We start from the raw sequence: 18,447 nt of genomic DNA on the forward strand, positions 1-18,447 counted from the left end.
TCCACCACTTCCTCTGGCTGCTCTTTCCATACACACAACACCCTCTGCGTAAGGAAGGTGCCTGTAAAGTTCCTTTTAAATATTTCCCCTCTCACCTCAGACCTATGCCCTCTAGTTTTGGAAACCCCTACTCTGGGGAAAAGATTTTGGCTATTCACCCTATCCATGCTCCTTATGAGCTTCTATAAAGTAACCCCTCAGCCCCCAATGATCCAGAGAAAACAACCCAGCCGATTCAGCCTCTCCAGATAGATCAAACCCTCCAACTTTGGCAATAGCCTTGTAAATCTTTTCCAAATCCTTGCAAAAGTTTGTAACACTTTTCCTGTAGCAGCGAAACCAGAACCGAATGCAGTATTCCAAAAGTGGCCTAATCAATGTCCTTTACAATCGCAACATGACCTCCCAACATCTATATAGAAATGCACTGACCTATAAAAGCAAATATACCAAATACCTTTTTTGCTATCCTGTCTACCTGCGACTCCGATATGAACCAGCATTCCAAGGTATGTTTATTCAACAACACTCCCCATTAAATGTGTAGATCCTGCCCTGATCTGCCTTTCCAAAGTCCATATTTCAAAATGGGGTTGAGAAACATATATGCCGTGATTGAATGGTGGAGCAGATCTGATGGACTAAATGGCTTAATTTCTGCACCTATGTTGTATGGTCTCCTGCCGTCCTGGACACAGTGAGAGAATTGGAAGCAGCAATAGGTCATTTATATTTCCAGCTGGCACCAGCATTGAACAGTTCATAACTGGATATAAACATACCTGCATCTAGATGGATAGGCTGAGACTTTTTTCACTGGAGCATCAGAGATTGAGAGGTGACCTTAGAGAGGATTATAAAATCATGAGAGGTATAAATGAGGTGAACGGCAAGTATTCTTTCCCTAGTGTGGGTGTTTCAAGATTAGGGAGCAAATTTTGAAGGTGAAGAAAGAAATATTTTAAAAAGACATGAGGGGCACCTTTTTTCTAAAAGATAAAGAGTAGATCGTGTGAGGAATCAATGTCCAGAGGAGTTGCTGGATGCAGGTGCAGTTACAATGTTTAAAAGGCATTTGGATAAGTACATGAATAGGGAAAGTTCGGAGGGATATGGGCCAGTCATTGGCAGGTGGGACCAGTTTAGTTTCAGAACACCATCAGCATGGACGTGTTCGACTGAATGGTCTGTTTCTGTGCTGTATGACTCTGTAACTGTTCTGTACTGGTCTTAAAACCATTTTCTTGCCTCCTCCCATAACTTCTTCGTTCTTCAAAGTCACATGAACTCGGCCTTGAATAAATTCAATAACCGACCTAACTGTAGGAAGACATCCCACTTCTGAACTCAATTCCTCTCGCTGATATACCACTTGCTTTGTTCATTGCTTGTTGCACTTTCTGACAACTGGCAGTGACTGGTGTAGAAGGACACTGAGGCCCCTTTGTCTATCCACACATCACTCCTGATGTAGGGCTCGTGCCTGAAACGTCAACCCTCCTCCTCCTCAGTTGCTGCCTGACCTACTGTGGTTTTCCAGCGCCACAATATTCAACTCTGATACAGCACAGCAGTCCAACGTTGAGCACGTACACCTTAGTCCAACACAGGCACCTCCCGATCATAACAAATATTAAGCGTCCAAATGCGAATACGGGAGACAAATGCCGACGCTATTTTATTTGGCCGATTTTTTTCCCCTGTGCCTCTACATTTTATTTCTTTTGCATTTTGTCTGTCTGTTCAACGTTTCTGTCCTTTCCCCAGGGTAGAGGTATTCCAAAACTAGAGGGTAGAGGCTTAGGATATGGGGGAAAGATTTTAAAAGATCTAAAAGACTAGGAATAGAACATTCACCCCTTACTGAGCGAAAGTGAGGACTGCAGATGCTGGATATTAGAGTCGAGAGTGTGGAGCTGGAAAAGCACAGCAGGTCAGGCAGCATCGGAGGACCAGAAGAATTGACGTTTCGGGCAAAACCCTTCATCAGGAAATAGCCATGGGGAACTGCAGGGCTGTAGCGTAACCGAGTGAGTCTAAGTGGGATGCTGTTGGGAAGGTTGGTGTGAATGGCCTGGAGGGATGATATGGTTCCACTGCCTTAGCCAAGCATATTTTAAGAAATGTAGGAGGAGTGGGTTCCAGTTCGTGGGACATTGACACCAGGCCTGGAGAAGGTGGCATTTGTGCCGTCTCTCTCTTCACATTCTGCCCCCCTGTCCATTTTCTCCCCATTCACTGCCCCCTGCCCATTCTCTCTCCTCACACTGCACCCTCTATTCTCCCCCCAACGCTCTGAACCCCACTCTGTTCCCCTGTCCATTTCCCTCCTTTCTCCACCATCACCAGCGACCCCCTCATCCCCTGCAACCCCACAATCGTCCTTTCTCGTGCCTCAACCCTCTTTGATCGCGGTATGAAGTCTTTCTCAGGGGAGATAGAGAATGGATGGTGATGACTTTACCTGGGAAACACGGCGTGTGGGAAATAGTTGATGTTTAAAATTGAGAATAACTAAAACCGTATATTCAGAAACTTCGTTAAAGTCGGGAAGAATGTTATTTTTTTCCAAAACAAAAGCTGCAAAAATCTTTCTGAAACTTGCATTGATGTATGTGCAGTTAGGCCACAACAAAGGAGAGGCTGTAAGGAGTGAATGAGTGAATAAAAGACAAGTCCAACCTTGCCCTCGAGGAGAAAGTGAAAACTGCAGATGCTGGAGATCAGAGTCGAGAGCGTGGTGTTGGAAAAGCTCAGCAGGTCAGGCAGCATCCAAGGGGCAGGAGAATCGCGTTTCGTGCATAAGCACTTGGCACTCGGCCATCGCTCCTTCAATCCCCCTGCGATGGCGCGTGAACTCACTGGTGCCTCCGCAGGTGGGAGGAGCAGGTGAATCCTTTCCGGCACTTACAGCAGGTGAATGGCCTCTCTCCGGTGTGGACCCGCTGGTGTGTCAGCAGTGCAGCTGTCTGAGTGACCCCTCTCCTGCACATGGGGCACGTGAATGGCTTCTCTCCCTTGTGGACCCACTCGTGCGTCTGCAGATGGCTGATCCGACTGAAGCCCTTCCTGCACACTGAGCAGGTGAATGGCCTCTCCCGGTGTGAATGAGTCTGTGGGTTTCCAGCAGGGATGGGGAAGGGAATCCTTTCCCACCGTCCCCACATTTCCACGGCTTCCCCCATTGAGGGAGCTTTCCTTGTGTTGCTCTGGGTTTGAAATTACAAACAGAACGGGGACATAGTCTTTCCCACAGTGAGGGGTGAGATTTTGATTCCCCTAAGCTGAGTAAATGGTTTGAAGCACTTTTCACAGTCAGCGCAATGAATCTCCCTCACTCCGGCGTCTCAGTATTCTTCCTGCCACACCAGTATCCAAAATCTTTCAAGCAAACAAAAGCAAACATGTCTTCTTGATTGGAATGGGTGCTGATATTCAAGACCCAATGAATCAAGTGCCTCTGTCAGAAGTTGATGTATCATTTGCTTTCAGATTTCTTTCTGCACGTCTTCCTGCAAAGAAAAATCACAAATTAAGTGATCACTGTCAGTACAGTTAAATGAACATAACAAAGGTGGCAATTCCTGTAGATTGCCAGATGCCTGCTGATCACATATTATCCAGGCCACAGCCTATCTTGCAGACAGATAGGCTTAGGTGTGTATGGAGGAAAACTTCATTTCAGTGACAATAACATGGAACAAACTGCCTACAAAGATGCTGGAAATGGAGCTGAATCAAGGATATGAAAATGAAATGTTAAGACTGCTGGAGAAAAGAAAGGCAGTAAAATTGCTGAATGACTTCCTGCTGACCTGTTAAATAAAAAATTATGACAAAAAAGGACGTAACTCCATTACTACATTAGAAGGTGAATAATAATTACAAAGAAACTTTTACAACAGCCAACAATATCAGATATACACCATATAGAACAAAGAACAAAGAAAATTTACAGCCCAGGAACAGGCCCTTCAAGCCTGAGCCGATCCAAATGTACTGTCTAAACCTGTTGGTCAATTCCTAAGTATTTGTATCCCTCTCCTCCCCACCCACTCATGCATTTATCCAGACGCATCTTAAATGAATCTACCGTGCCTGCCTCTACCACCTCTGCTTGCAACGCGTTCCAAACGCCCACCACCCTCTGTGTGAAGTAAAACTGGTTTTCGCTTTGAATAAGTGTTGCCCTTGCCGCGTTCATTGTAATGGTAGCTCTGCCCCATGCCTGATTCAGGAAGTCGGATCTCGTTTAACGAAGCTGCTTTTTAAGGAAGTTGATTGGCCGTTTTCGCACAAGGCAATGTAAGAAACAAGGGCTCGTCCGGGATTTGAACCCGGGATCTCTCGCAGGTCCACCCACCAGAAAGCCCGAAGCGAGAATCATACCCCTAGACCAACGAGCCACATACCTCCGACTCTCTACCTTTTTTTTAACAATGTGCCAATCCCTTAAATGCTGCTCAGTTCCATGGGAATGTAACCTTTTAGTTGTGAACATGAGGAAAGAAGCAATCCTTTTCGAGGGTGCAAACTGTATACGTGCCAAACTGAGGGAATACACAAGGAAAATAGCTTTAAAGAGAGATAGAAAGTATTTGAGCACCTTTGGAGTGTCTGCCCCTTCCCTGGATTCACTCCAGTTGCTACACGTGAACAGTGTTTCACCCACCCGTACCTCCCCTCCCCCCTCGCTGCTGGAGGATGGTATATGGAAAGGGTGTGACATTGCTTTGCTCCCAGATATTGCCCAGAGAGAGGAAGTTTCACTCTGAAACTGACAGGGCTGCATCCGCATTGTGACGTCAACAATGGAGGCGGGCCGGACAGCTGTCCTGCAGTTGAGGCACGTGTGGAGGGGAGGACACTTTGCAAATCCCACTCTCCTCCAAGTCAATGCAGTTTGAGTTCAAGCAAAGCAAGGGGTTTAAATTTATTTCAGAAAACCTCCTTCGTGCCGTGGGAAAACTCTGCCGCGGGAAATGCAGTGTTACAGATTCATAGTAACAGAAGCAGGAGTAGACCATTTGGTCAAGCCTGCTTCGCCATTCATTAAGATCACAGCTCCACCAACCTGCACTATCCCGACTAACATTAATGCCCCTACCATGCAAAAACCCATCCAACTGTGTCTTCAGTATACTTCATGAAGCTGTCTCAACTGCTCTCTTGGGCAGAGAATCCCTTGGATGCTGCCTGACCTGCTGCGATTTTCCAGCAACACATTTTCAGCTCTGACCGCCAGCATCTGCAGTCCTCAATTTCTCCTAGAAAATCTCATGGAGTCTCACAGAGTGACACAGATGTACAGCACGAAAACAGATCCTTCGGTCCAACTCGTCCATGCAGCCCAGATATCCTAACCTAATCTAGTCCCATTTGCCAGCACTTGGCCCAAATCCCCATAAAAACATCCTATTCATATACACATCCAGATGCATTTTAAATGCTGTAATTATACCAGCCTCCATCACTTTCTCCAGCAGCTCATGCCGTACATGCATCACCCTCTGCGTGAAAAGGTTGCCCCTTATGTCCCTTCTATATCTTTCCCCTCCCTTCCCTAAACCTATGCCCTCTAGTCCTGGACTCCCCCATCCCAGGTAAAAGAACTTGTCTATTTGCCCTATCCATATCCCTCATGGTTTTATAAACCTCTATACGGTCACCCCTTAGCCTCTGACGCTCCAGAGAAAACAGTCTATTCAACCTCGCCCTATAGCTCAACCCTCCAACACTGGCAACATCCTTGTAAATCTTTTCTGCACCTTTTCTAGTTTCACAACATCTTTCCAATAGGAAGCAGACCAAAATTACATGCAATAGTCCAAACGTGGCCTGACCAATGTTCTGTACAGTGGCAACATGAGCTCCCAACATCTATCCTCGATGCTCTGACCAACAAAGGAAAGCACACCAAAAGCCTTCTTTACTATCCTATCTACCTGCGTTTCTACGTTTAAGGAACTATCAAGCTGAACTCCAAGGTCTCTTTGTTCAGCAACACTTCCAAGGAACGTACCATTAAGTGTAAAAGTCCTGCTCTGATTTGTTTTTCCAAAATGCAGCACCTCATATTTATCTACATTAACCTCCAAAAGCCACTTCTCAGCCCATTGGCCCATGATCAAGGTCCCGTTGCAATCTGAGGTAAGCTTTTTGCTGTCCACTACACCTCCAATTTTGGTGTCATCTATAAACTTACTAACTATACCTCCTCCGTTTACATACAAATCATTATATAAATGACAAAAAGTAGGGGACCCAGCATCAATCCTTCTGACACACCATTGGTCACAGGCCTTCAGTCTGAAAAGCAACCCTCCATCACCACCCTCTGACTTCTGCCTTCGAGCCAGTTCTGTATCCAAATGGCTAGTTGTCCCTGCATTCCATGAATTCCTGAAGAAGGGCTCATGCCTGAAACGTCGATTCTCCTGCTCCTTGGATCCTGCCTGACCTGCTGCGCTTTTCCAGCAACACATTTTCACCTTCCATGAGATTAAACCTTGCTCACCAGTCTCCCATGAGGACCCTTGATGAACGCTTTCCTGAAGTCCATATAGATCACGTCTATTGCTCTGCCCTTATCAATCCACTTTGTTACTTCTTCAAAAAACTCAATCATGTTTGTGAGACATGATTTCCCAAGCTTAAAGCCATGCTGACTATGCCTAGTCAATTCTTGCCTTTCCAAATACATGTAAATCCTATCTCTCAGGATTCTCTCCAACAATTTGCCCATCACGGATGTCAGGCTCACCGGTCTATAGTTCCCTGGGTTTTCCTTGCCACCTTTCTTAAATACTGGCACCACAGTAGCCACCCTCTAGCGTTCCGACACCTCACCTGTGACTATGGATGATACAAATATTTCAGTGAGAGGCCCAGCAATCACTTCCCTAGTTTCCCACAGAGTTCTAGGGTACTCCTGATCAGGTCCTTGGGATTTATCCACTTTTATGCATTTCAAGATATCCAGCAATTTCTCATCTGTAATATGGACATTTTTTCAACATGTCAGCATCTATTTTCTCACATTCTATATCTTCCATGACCTTCTCCACAGTAAACACTGATGCACAATATCCGTTCAGTATTCCCCCCCCCCACCCCCCATCTACTGCAGCTCCACACAAAGGCCGCCTTGCTGATCTTTCAGGTGCCCTATTATCTCCCTTTTATCCTTTTGTCCTTAAGGTATTTATAAAAACCCTTTGGATTATCATTAACTCTATTTGCCAAAGCTATCTCATGCCCCATATTTGCCCTCATGATTCCCCTCTCAAGTATGCTTGTACTGCCTTCATACTCTCAGGATTCACTCGATCTCTCTGTCTATACCTGACATATGCTTCCTTGTTTTTCTTTACCAAAATCTCATTCTTTCTAGTCATCCAGCATTCCCTACATATACCAGCCTTTCCTTTCACCCTAACTGAAGTATACTTGTCTGGACTCTTGTTATCTCATATCTGAAGGCTTTCCATTTTCCAGCAACCTGCGAACATCTGCCCCCAATCAGCTTTTGTAAGATCTTGCTTAATACCTGAATCTTCCTCCAATTTAGAACTTCAACTTTTAGATCTGATATATTATTTTCAATCACGATTCTAATGTTAATAGAATTGGGGTTGCTGGCCTTAGGTTTTGCACCCTCTCCAGTAGGTACATCCACATTGTGAATTAGAAAATTTCCTTGTACACACTTAACATATTCCTCTTTTTGGCAGATAGGTAAATGGGCAGGAGTTATGCCTTGGGTCCACACTTCATTCATTCCCATCAACCCTACCCCCATTCCTACCCCAATAGTCCAACGTCACTTTCCTCTGCAACTGCTGAATGTGTGACGCCAGCCCATTTACCTGTTCCCTCCTCACTATCCAAGCGCCCAAACTTACCTTCCAGGTGAAGTGGTACTTTACCTGCACTTCCCACTACCAGTCTACTGCATTTGCTGTTCACAATGTGGTCTCATCTATATTGGGGAACCGAAGCATAAACTGGGTGACTGCTGCACAGAACTTCTACGCTCTGCCCACAAAAAAGACCCTGAGCTTCCAGTTGCCTGCCAATTCTACACCCCACCCTGTTCCCTGACCAACATCTCTGTCTCAGGTTTGCTGTATTGTCCCAGTGAAGCTCAGCACCAGCAGAACGAAGAGCACCGGATATTCCACTTGGGGACCATACATCCCTCCGGTCCCAATATCGAATTCAATAATTCTAGGGCCTGAACTCCATAGTATCCTCGTCCCTCCCATACACACCAAGCCTTGTTACCACATCGTCTGTCATTCCACACTACTTAGCCACGAACAGTCTCCATTAACAGTTATTCACCCTCCCACGCAGATCGTTATCAACTCCTTTTTCTGTCCAACAGTTCTTCCTTTGCTTTGGGCTCTGTCCTGATCTCCGCCTTCCTCCCACAATATCTCCTGCATATAAACCGACATTTTCCCAATCCCCATCAGTTCTGTGGAAGGGTCACATGCAACTCCTGTTTTTTTTGTTTCTGATATACAGCAACCGCAATTCTTTCAGATTTTTATTGAGAGAGAGTTGGAAATATTTTCGAGAGACAGAAAGAGATGGGGGAGAAACAGAACAGATATGAACTGTTGATCTCCGTTGCTACTCAAAATGTAAAATCATTGAAGTGCGATCATTTCCTTTAATCATGAATAGAGATTGCCAGCCATCCGTGAGCTTGTGGCGCAACGGTACCGCGTCTGACTCCAGATCAGAAGGTTGCATGTTCAAATCTCGTCAGGCTCACTGAAGTCGACCATTTCTGTTTCAAACCAAGGAAGGAGTATGTTTGCTCCGTTTTTCTGTTGAGCCAAATCTTCTTTCCGGAAACTTTCGATCACAGTAAAGCTTTGCTGTCAGTGTGATTTGTGAACACTGAATCAGGGAGGTGGTGTGCCCAGTGTTTGGGTAAATGCTCAGCTCCCCCCCAGTGTGAGAAATAATAAGACAAACTGTTCATCACGGGATTCAAACACACAGCCGCTTCGTTCAGTTGGGGACAGCGCGGTGTGAAAAACATTATACCGATATTTTTACAACATAATCTAGAGATTACCAGTTTCGTGTTTCAAACTATCAGGAGGTCCCAGCTTCTTCTGTCATAGCAGATTGACAACGAGTTCAGATAGAAATGTTTCCCACCAACAGCAAATCCTTTCCTCTCACTGGACACAGTTAAAATTATCTTTATTCAACAGAAGGAGCGGAAACTACAGTCTGACAGCCCCTCTCCACATTAACGGTGAGCCTGAATTGTATAAACAGTGTCAGTAAAATCCAATGGAGGACACTGATTTGGTTCAATCGTTTTTATTTGCCAAGCGTAATTCACCGAGAGGATGCTGCTGTGTGAGACAGCGTGGGGAATTACAGCAGGGCTTCCTGCGCATGGAACACACCGCAACTGATGTGTTTCTCCTTCATCAGTTTATTCCCATCTCGGAGAAGAGAGGTTTGATGATTCGGATCATAGCAGGCCGACAGAGAACAGGAGAAGAGCACTCAGACCTTCACAAGCTTGTCACCACAGCTGGGTCATCGTGGCCCGTGGATCAGTATGGGACAGTAATCTGCATCTACTGACTGGAAGCACAGCAAATTGGAGTGCTGGTGGGACTATCACACAGGAGAAAACGGCTTCGACCTATCAACTGGAGTGGCTCCCAATGCGCAACTCCGCTCACCTCAACTGAATAACTGTAACAAATTACTCAGTGATTCAAAGGAATACTCAGTTTTGAATCTGCATAGTGGCATGTACCTTCGAGAATGATGTCAAAACACCTTCATTTCTGTGATGGAGTATCCTGTTGGGTAGAATATACCCGTTGTCAAATTTTCCACGTTCTGTTGGTCTAACTCCGATTTCACTCAGAATCACAAAATGTCTGACAGCGCAGACTGAGGGCATGCAGCCCACCTTAGCTCTGCTGGCTCAACACAATATGTAAATAAGTGTCTCATTCTGTCGCCTTCTCCCTGTAAATCTGCACGTTGTTACATTGAACATGTCCACCGAATTCCCTTTTGTGTCCATTGAATCTGCCTCTTTGTCACTGTCAGACAGCGACTTACTGACCCCACTCCCTGTGCGAAAACGGTCTTCCTAATGTCACTTTTGCTTATTTTCCTGATGACTTTAAATCTCTGCCAAAACGTTCTCGATCTTTTCAGGCCTGGGAGCATTTTCACTGCATTATTTCCTCTGTCTAAAACCCTCATGACGTGGAAAACTTCAATCAGACCAGCTTTCAGCCTTCTGTTCACCAAAGAGAGCTGCCCCAAACTTTCCAATCTCCCTTCGTTGCTGACATTCCTCAGGACGGCACCATTCACTTCAACCTGTTCAGCGCCGTCTGCAATCACTTCACTTCCCCGCTTCCTGAAGTATCACCCTCAGAGTTGAGCGTAATACAGGTGGAGGATTCATTGAGACTCGGATTGCACGGGCGAAAAATCTGCAATACTTGTTTTCACTTTGAGCAAGTGTTTCCCTTCGCCGTGTTCACTGCAATGGCAGCTCTGCGCCGTCCCTAATTCAGGCAGTCCGATCTGATTTAACGAAGCAGCTTTTTGAGAAAACTGACCCAGCATTTTTGCTCATGTCAATTTAAGAAATGAGGGTTCACCTGAGATTGGAACCCGGCCCCTCCCACCGTCTGTATATGCTAGAAAACCCAAAGCTAGCATCATACTCCGAGACCAACTAGCCAAGAACCATGGGCGCGCCCAGCTCCTGAAGCAACTGAGACTTGCTGAGTACGAAATACATTGTACATTACTCCGTGAATTACAAGCAGCATAGAGTTTCAAGAACATCTGCTTCTCAATCTGTCTCCCTGCTCGCAGGACTACTGGTGGATATTGAACCATTTTGTTTCGACTTGCAAGCTGTGTCTGGTGGAAGAAGGAGCCCACTCGCTCGTCTGCTCTCTCTCTCTGTCTATTTCGTGAGGCAGGAGAAGTCGGTTACACTAATGCGTAGGAAATGGGCAACTTTGAACGTGTTCCAAAGGTCTTGTTAACAGAGAGATAGGAAGATACTGTGCTGTCGGGACAGAGAGAAATGGACACCGGAGACTCTTCCCTCAGGTAAATTGATATGAGTGCATTTTTGTGCAGCCTGCTTAGTGTTCAGAATTTGTCTTGACACAGCAATCCTGCAGAGAGTCTTTTCTTACACGGGCGTTGGTTTCTTTACTGCAGGAAATGGGGCAAACCAGCAAGTCATGTGTTACACTTCACCGGTTCATTGCCATCTGAGCGAAGATGTTTCACACGAGATCAGGACACACCGACAGAGAACAGGACAAGACAACTCAGAGCTCCACAAGCGTGCCAGCACAACTGTGTAAATTTGACTTGTGTATCGATGTGACATATTTAACTTTTGAGGAAGACACACAACCCTCACAAAGAAAAGAAATCATCCTCATTTTTGTCTTCTACTTTTACAATATGACCCTCTATTTTCAGATATTAAGATAGGGATAGAAGCTGCATTCTAATAATACTTGTGGTACAGTTAACTATCTCAATGTGCTTCACGTAAACATAATGAGAATTCCTTTAAAAATCACAAGACCGGAACACAGATTAAGACAGGTGACCAAAGACTTGGTCAAAGGGGCAGGTTTCGAGCAATCTTTTAAACAGGTTCAATTTCCCAAACATCAGAGGACAAAGACGTAAAGAGCAGACACAAAATAGCAAAGGATGGGAAGCAACAGTTTAGACATAATGTCACAGGATGAGTAATCCAGGGAACATGAGTTCACAATCCCACCACAGCAAGAGATGAGATGTGAATAATTCAAATCATAAATGGGGAACACAAAGTTAGTCTCAGTATGGTATCGATGGCACTGACGTTAATTGTCATAAAAATCCATGTTCACAATGTCCTTTCAGGAGGGAAACTGCCATCCTTATCTGATCAGACTTACATGTGACTCCAGTCCCACAGCAATGTGGTTGACTCTTAAACTGCCCTCTGAATTGGCTCAAACAAGATACCTTGCAATTAGGGTTGGATAACAAATATCAACCTTGTGAAAGTGTCAGAACAGAAATTGCTGGAGAAACTCAGCCAGTCTGGCAATGCCGGTGGAGAGAGAGAGAAAGAAACAGAGCCAATATCCTGGCCTGCGTCCAGAACTGTTGTGAGGAAGGGTCACAGCACTTCAAATGCTAACTCTGCTTCTCTCTCCACATGTGCTGCCATTCCTATTGAGTTTCTCCAGCAATTTATGCACTTTTGTGTTTCAGATCTCCAGAATCTGCAGTTCTTCATTACACTGATGTAGGGAAGCTCAAATTCCATAAAAGAAAAAAGCAGAAGGGCTGGAATTACTCAGCAAGTCTGGCAGCAGCTATGGAGATAAAAACAGTTAGTTCTTCGGGTCATTGAAAGATCTTACATCAGGGACAAACGTTTGGGAAGCTGCAAGAGTAAAAGGCACTGGTGTAACTTCAACATCTGGGAGAACTCTCTCAGTCATGGAGGTCAGACTGATTCAGCATTCTGGTCCTGCTCATTACTTGTTAACTTCTCAATTTGTTGTTCTTGTTATATTTCTACATGGTTGACACATTCCTATGTTTTAAAATGATATTCCAACCATACAGGAATTTTCCATGTAAGTAATCATACACTAGAGGGTTTGGAACGTGAATGTAACTTTTAAACAGAAAGTATTTATTCATGCATGGGGTGTGGGCATCGCTGGCAATGCCTGCATTTATACCATCCTTAACCACCCTGTGGTTGGTTGGAAAAGTGAATGAAGGTGTCTGAGATTGTCTTGATCAGCACAGAAATCTCAAAGATGGGTCTGCTCAGGTAGAAGTACCCTCCACTCCCACAGCCAAGTCTGCATTCATTGCAATTATAGACGCCATCTAAAACTCCCAGGACAAGGACAGCATGGGATCACAATCAGAATAAAACTTCCTCTACTCTTAATTTGAAAGTGAAACTACTTCAACACTGTCCCCAACAAACACAGCCAAGACAGAGACAGCATTGGGTTAGATACAGAGTAAAACCTCCTCTACACTTCCCCATTCATATAGTTCCAAGACAATGACAGCAAAGGGTTAAATAAACTGTCGAGCTTCTTCCATTATGACTGACACTGAGTACGTTCTACACTAGTCCTCAAGGAAAATTCAGAACTGAGAATATTATCAGGAACTGAATTCACACCCCGTAATGGGAATGACAGCAACAGAAAATCATGTCGTGAAACACAGATAAAACACACACAATGTACAACAAAACTAGACTGTTATTGAGATCAAAGATATTTAAATGACAGGAAACATTGTCCCCGCAATGATCCGAATGAGTGCTGAACAACTTATTCACGTGAATAATATTCTCTGGGAATGCAATGTCCACCTCACTACTGTCTGTTCAGTTCCCCTGCTCTCGTTTAGGGCTGAGTTGCACATAGTGGCGTGGGGGGTCAAGAGGTTAGACAGTTAAGGTCAACTTAGATTGAGGGCATCCTGTGTCATGCCAGTGAGGTCGAGGGTCGCTGATTTACTCAACTTATAATCGGGGACAAGGGGATGTCAGGCTGGGCTTGTATCAGTTTGAGTTTAGAAGAAACAGATGATCTTATGGAGCTGTACAACATCTGGAGAGGACTTAATGTAAATGTAATGTCCACTCACTTCCACCCAGAGACTAGCCTCTCATTTCAGATAAGAGAGTCTTGTTTTTCTCTCAAGTGTTCCCGAGTCTTTGAAATTCACTTCTTTAGAGAGCAGCATGTGGTGGTGGCACGGTGGTGAGCACTGCTGCCTCACAGCATCAGTGACCTGGGTTTGATCCCACCCTCGGGCCGACTGTGTGGAGTTTGCACATTCTCCCCTTGTGTCTGCGTGGGTTTCCTCTTGTGCTCTGGCCTCCTCCCACAGTCCAAAGGATATGCAGGTGAGGGTAGATTGACCATGGGAGATGCAGGGTTACAGGGATAGGGTAACGAACTGGGTCTGGGGTGGGATGGTCAGTCAATGTTGACTCGATGTGCTGAATGGCCTACTTGCACGCAATTGACCTATATCAATCAATAGTGTACACTTGCTTTATGGTTACCGACATCAAATTACATTCGTGGTTTTGGTTATTTCATCTCTTACGTTATCGTATTCAACCAACCACAGCATCTAGAAACTTGCTTAATTACAATATCCAATATCTTCAGAGTACTTTTTCTTTTTGTCACGACCATTATCTTGAACTCTGACGTGTGACCTCTTCATTTCTGCCAAAGTTCCTTATTTGTCCCTACATTGTCATGGTTTTACTTTGTCGAATGTCTTCCTGGCTTTTGCAGTTAACACCCTATATTCCGCCCTCGTCAACTTTTTCCCTTACAATTGTGTACTAAGAATTTCATGAAAAACCTCAGAGTGTGGTGAGACTGTGGAACTTCCTACCACAGTGAATAGTTGGGTTGGAAGACATTACAACTAAGGGTAAGCAACCTAATACAAATGAATGTCACTGTCACCAGATTCACAACAGAGTGAAATTAAAACATGCAACGTCCCTCCATTTCTCAACTGTTCTTAACCAGACTTGATGAAGAACAGACCTTGCACATCAACATAATAATTTAAACAAAAACCCAACATTATAATTTAAACACGGCACTTTTCCAGGGCAAATTTAAAGAAGATAATCTAATTAGTAGCAATGATTTAAATCCTTTGATCAAGTCCCCCACCATCTCAGAGACAGAAACTTAAGCGGCAAATTAAGAAAGATTTTTTTTAAACTTACCAATTCAAAGAAACAGTTTCCAACAATGGATTGCCAAGCCTTCGTGCAATCCTTGGACTATGAGTTTTTCACAGATACGTAACTGAAAATCTAATTTAAAGGCCGCTACTGAATGTGAATAGACACCCCAAAGTATTTAGCCATTTCTTACAGGCTGGGATTCATTCCCAGAAAGAGCCAACAATTCTTTAACTGGACAGTAGAATCAAGAGAGAACAGTGCCTGGACTCAACAAGCAGCAATGCCTAATGGAAGCAAAGTTGGCGGCGGGGCAAGGCGAGGCAAGGGCATAAATCAAAAAAGATCACTGACTCTCCCACTGCAACACACACTGTCAGAATGCACAGGGGCTCAGTCCTGGGAGTGACCCACAGCAGTTTCATCAAGAGAACCACACTTGATGAACAGATCTTGCACACCAGAATTATAATTTAAACAAAAACAAACAATTATGAATACCACAAATTTACTAGGGCAAAATTAAACATGATAATCCAGTTAATAGCAATGATTTAAGCCCCTTGATCAAGTCCCACACCATCTCATAGACAGAAACTTAAGGCATAAATTAAGGAAGAGAATTTTAAAAATTATCAATTCAAGCAGTTTCCAACACTGGATTGCCAAGCCGTTGGGCAATCCTTCGACAATGAGTTGTTCACAGGCACATAACCATAAATTTAATTTCAAAGTCACTGCTGAATGCGAATCGACACTCTGAAGCATTCAGCTATTTCTTACAGACTGGGGCTAGTTCCCTGACAGAGCCAATAATTCTTTAACTGGACAGAAAAAAAAACTAGAGAGAACAGCTCCTGGTCTCAATGAGCAGCAACGCCCACTGGAAGCAAAGTTGCGGGGTGGGGGAGCACGACAGCATAAAACTAAAAAAATCCGACCAACTCTCCCATTATAAGCACTGTCAGATTGGGCAGGGGTTCAGTCCTTGCAGTGACCCACAGCAGTTTCACCAGCAGAATCAGATTCTTGGGAGCACTGGGGTGCCCGCTGGTGCTTCTGCAAGGTGCAGAATGATGAGAACCTCCGCCTGCACTTGGGGTAGGTGAACGGCCTCTCTCCGGTGTGGCCCCGCCTGTGTCTCAGCAGGAGGGAGGAATTGCAGAAGGTCTTCCCGAACTCTGGGCAGAGTAAGGGCCTCCCCCCGTATGGACCCGAAGGTGGGATGCCTGGGTAAACCCTTCCCGCACTTCAGACAGGAGAATGGCCTATCCTCGGTGTGGACCCGCTAGTGCCTCAGCAGGGCAGAGGTATCATTAAAGGCCTTTCCGCACTTGGAGCAGCTGAAGGGTTTTCTCCAACATGTGGACACGGCGGTGGGTCAGCAAGACGGAAGAATAGCTGAATACCTTCCTGCTTTCGGGGCAGGCGAATGGCCTCTCGCCTGTGTGGACCCGCTGGTGCCTCTGCAGAATGGAGGAACTGCTGAAGATCTTGCAGCACTTGGGACATCTGATGGGCCTCTCTCCCATGTGGACCCCCTGGTGCTTCAACAGGCAGGAGGAATTGCTGAAGCTCTTTCAACACTCGGGGCAGGGGAAACGCCTGTTGCTCGTGTGGACCCGCTGGTGCCTCTGCAGTACGGAAGAATTGCTGAAGACCTTCCCGCACTCAGGGCAGCTGAAGGGTCTCTCCCAAATGTGGACCCGCTGATGGCCCAGCAGGTGGCAGGAATTGCTGAAGCCCGTCCCGCACTCAGGGCAGGAGATCGGCCTCTCCCTGGTGTGACTGCGCCCATGAATCTCCAGGTCAGAAGGGAAACAGAAGCTTTTCCCACAGTCGCCACACTTCCATGGCTTCTCCAAGGGACGGGATTCCTTGGCTTTCTCCATGACCAAAGTTTCAGCTGCATACAAACGCGAGTACAGCATCTCCCTGCCGTGAATTCCTCTTCCCAGTCTGTATAACGTTTTCTGGCTCCTCAATCAGAGTGCTGCAACAGTCGGGTCTCTCTTCCAGTCTCACTGATGCTGAAAACGGACTGAAACAGGAACCAAAAAGCCTGGTTCCTTCTCACAGAATCAGAGTCGAAAATTGTTATAGTGCCGATGGATTCAGTGACTGTCAGACACTGACGTGAAATTGAGGACTGGAGAGTCAGAGTCAGAATCAAAGTGCAATGCTGGAAAAGCACAGCAGATCAGGCAGCATATGAGGAGCAGTAGAGTCAATGTTTCAGGCAAAGCCCTTCAGCTATTGATTTTGAAACTTCTGTCTTCAGATCTTCAAATAATCTGTAAAAAGAGATTACACAAATCATCACTGTCAGTCCAAGTTAGAAATTCCAAACAAGCAATTCTACTTTCCGCAAAAGATTCTTTTCTTTTTCCAAAAAATTTAAAGCACCATCCCACCCTCTCTCACCCCTCTATTCTCACTCCGCTCAAACTAATTCTCCTGACGGTACTGATTCAGGAACTTACAGAGACCGAAAAGTGAAAACATCAAGATAGACACCTTTGAATTTTGGCTACATCTACCTGAAAGCTAGCATCTTTCACGACATCTAGGAGTGAGTAAGTCTGCTTTTGGGAAGCAAAAAAAAAGTCAATTCAGGATGAACCTTCAATGCAGCTTCTTGAGAAACCACCAGACACGAAATGGTTAACATCTGGGGAGGTGGAAGTGGGGAGCTGGGGGAAATGAGATATCAAGGCATTGGCACCGACACCAGAGAGAAACTGAACATATAGGCATGGCAAACATTACAGGCAAGCCAGAGTCATAGAGATACACAGCACAAAAACAGGTCCTTCGGTCTAACTCATCTGTGCCGACCAGATAGCCTAAATTAATCTCGTCTCATTTACCAGTACTTGGTCCATATCCCTCTGAACTCTTCCTATTCATATACCCATCCAACTGCCTTTTAAATGTTATAATTGGAACTACACCCATCACTTCCTCCGGCAGATCATTCCTTATATTTGCCTCCCTCACACCAAACATATTACCCTCCTGTTCTGGACTTCTCCCATCCCTGGGAAATGACCTTGTCTATTTACCCTATGCTTGCCTCTCATGATTCGATAAACGTCTGTAAGGTCAACCTGCAGCCTCTGGTATACCGGGGAAACAGCTCAAGTAATGCACTACGTTTAGTTGTAGCTTCACACTCACCGAACCTTCCTCCCGTGTAAAACACTGTTTCCCTCCCCCCACACTATCCATGGGAAAAGCCAAGAGCTCTGAGATTCTGGAGTTGGGGGAATGCCACGTAGAATTCCTACAATGTGGAAATACACCATTCAGCCCAACAAGTCCACACTGCCTGTCCAAAGTGTAACCCATCCAGACACATTCCTCTATCCCATTATTCCACATTTACTCCTGACTAATGCACACTGAGGGCCCGTTTAGTTCGGCCAATTCACCAGAACATTTTTAGATTTTGGGAGTAAACTAAAGCACCCGGAGGAAACCCACGCAGACACGGTGGGGAGAACACGCAGACTCCACAAGACAGTCGCCCCAAGCCTGGAATCGAACACGGGTCCTTGGTACTATGAGGCAGTGCTAATCACTGAGCGATCGTGCTACTACTGTGGGCAGAACGAGGTGGGGACTGGGACCTTTGTTAATTGTACCACACAGTG

The 18,447-nt window shown here is 45.3% G+C and overlaps 1 non-coding gene across 1 annotated transcript; it reads right to left on the minus strand.

Annotated features, from left to right (window-relative positions):
• Positions 1 to 4,316: 4,316 nt before the first annotated feature.
• trnap-cgg (transfer RNA proline (anticodon CGG)) lies at positions 4,317 to 4,406 on the minus strand. Its single transcript is given in 2 exon segments — positions 4,317 to 4,352; positions 4,371 to 4,406. It is a non-coding gene; the product is annotated as a tRNA-Pro (tRNA).
• Between the last annotated feature and the right edge of the window lie 14,041 nt (positions 4,407 to 18,447).

Source organism: Hemiscyllium ocellatum, assembly GCF_020745735.1.
Source record: "Hemiscyllium ocellatum isolate sHemOce1 chromosome 27 unlocalized genomic scaffold, sHemOce1.pat.X.cur. SUPER_27_unloc_9, whole genome shotgun sequence".
NCBI classification, from domain to species: Eukaryota; Metazoa; Chordata; class Chondrichthyes; order Orectolobiformes; family Hemiscylliidae; genus Hemiscyllium; species Hemiscyllium ocellatum.